A 1,987-nucleotide genomic window follows, 5' to 3' on the forward strand; every position below is an offset into this window, starting at 1 on the left:
CACAGCACACCCTCAGCTCCTCCCACAGCGCCGCCTACAGCAGCGGAGGGGCGCCGGCGCACACAGCACACCCTCAGCTCCCCCCGCAGCGCCGCCTACAGCAGCGGAGGGGCGCCGGCGCACACAGCACACCCTCAGCTCCCCCCGCAGCGCCGCCTACAGCAGCGGAGGGGCGCCGGCGCACACAGCACACCCTCAGCTCTCCCCGCAGCGCCGCCTACAGCAGCGGAGGGGCGCCGGCGCACACAGCACACCCTCAGCTTCTCCCGCAGCGCCGCCTACAGCAGCGGAGGGGCGCCGGCGCACACAGCACACCCTCAGCTCCCCCCGCAGCGCCGCCTACAGCAGCGGAGGGGCGCCGGCGCACACGGCACACCCTCAGCTTCTCCCGCAGCGCCGCCTACAGCAGCGGAGGGGCGCCGGCGCACACAGCACACCCTCAGCTCCCCCCGCAGCGCCGCCTACAGCAGCGGAGGGGCGCCGGCGCACACAGCACACCCTCAGCTCCTCCCGCAGCGCCGCCTACAGCAGCGGAGGGGCGCCGGCGCACACGGCACACCCTCAGCTCCCCCCGCAGCGCCGCCTACAGCAGCGGAGGGGCGCCGGCGCACACAGCACACCCTCAGCTCCCCCCGCAGCTCCGCCTACAGCAGCGGAGGGGCGCCGGCGCACACGGCACACCCTCAGCTCCTCCCACAGCGCCGCCTACAGCAGCGGAGGGGCGCCGGCGCACACAGCACACCCTCAGCTCCCCCCGCAGCGCCGCCTACAGCATGGGAGGGGCGCCGGCGCACACAGCACACCCTCAGCTCCCCCCGCAGCGCCGCCTACAGCATGGGAGGGGCGCCGGCGCACACAGCACACCCTCAGCTTCTCCCGCAGCGCCGCCTACAGCAGCGGAGGGGCGCCGGCGCACACAGCACACCCTCAGCTCCCCTCGCAGCGCCGCCTACAGCAGCGGAGGGGCGCCGGTGCACACGGCACACCTTCAGCTCCCCCCGCAGCGCCGCCTACAGCAGCGGAGGGGCGCCGGCGCACACAGCACACCCTCAGCTCCCCTCGCAGCGCCGCCTACAGCAGTGGAGGGGCGCCGGCGCACACAGCACACCTTCAGCTCCCCCCGCAGCGCCGCCTACAGCAGCGGAGGGGCGCCGGCGCACACGGCACACCCTCAGCTCCTCCCACAGCGCCGCCTACAGCAGCGGAGGGGAGCCGGCGCACACGGCACACCCTCAGCTCCTCCCACAGCGCCGCCTACAGCAGCGGAGTTGCGCCGGCGCACACAGCACACCTTCAGCTCCTTCCGCAGCGCCGCCTACAGCAGCGGAGTTGCGCCGGCGCACACGGCACACCCTCAGCTCCTCCCACAGCGCCGCCTACAGCAGCGGAGGGGCGCCGGCGCACACGGCACACCTTCAGCTCCTTCCGCAGCGCCGCCTACAGCAGCGGAGTTGCGCCGGCGCACACAGCACACCCTCAGCTCCTCCCCACACTCCTCCCGCAGCGCCGCCTACAGCAGCGGAGGGGCGCCGGTCTCACCAGCTCCACCAACTGGTGTCATTGCCACAACTAAACAAAAGGAACTTAATGGAGAAATTCAGCAAGTCTGGCACCGTCTACGAAGAGAATACATCTTTTGCTTCCAAAGATGCTATAATGTGGAGGAGCCGGTGTTGGGCAGAAGTGGACAAAGTTAAAAATCACACAATACCAGGTTATAGTCTAACATGTTGATCAACCACCAGTTCTGATGTACCACAGCGAGGAACCGTAATGACCTCAGGAGACCGACACGAGCTGCAACTGACAGGGTACCCTTCCTTGTCCAGTATTTCCCAGGAGCCAAGAAACTATACCATGTTCTTCATGGCCTGCAACACATTATCAATGAGGATGAGCCCCTCGCCAAGACCTTCCCCACACCTCCACTGCTCGCCTTTAAACAACCACCAAACCTCAAACAGATCATTGTTTGTAGCAAACTGCC

This window comes from Chiloscyllium punctatum, chromosome 12 (genome assembly GCF_047496795.1).
Source record: "Chiloscyllium punctatum isolate Juve2018m chromosome 12, sChiPun1.3, whole genome shotgun sequence".
Classification (NCBI taxonomy): Eukaryota; Metazoa; Chordata; class Chondrichthyes; order Orectolobiformes; family Hemiscylliidae; genus Chiloscyllium; species Chiloscyllium punctatum.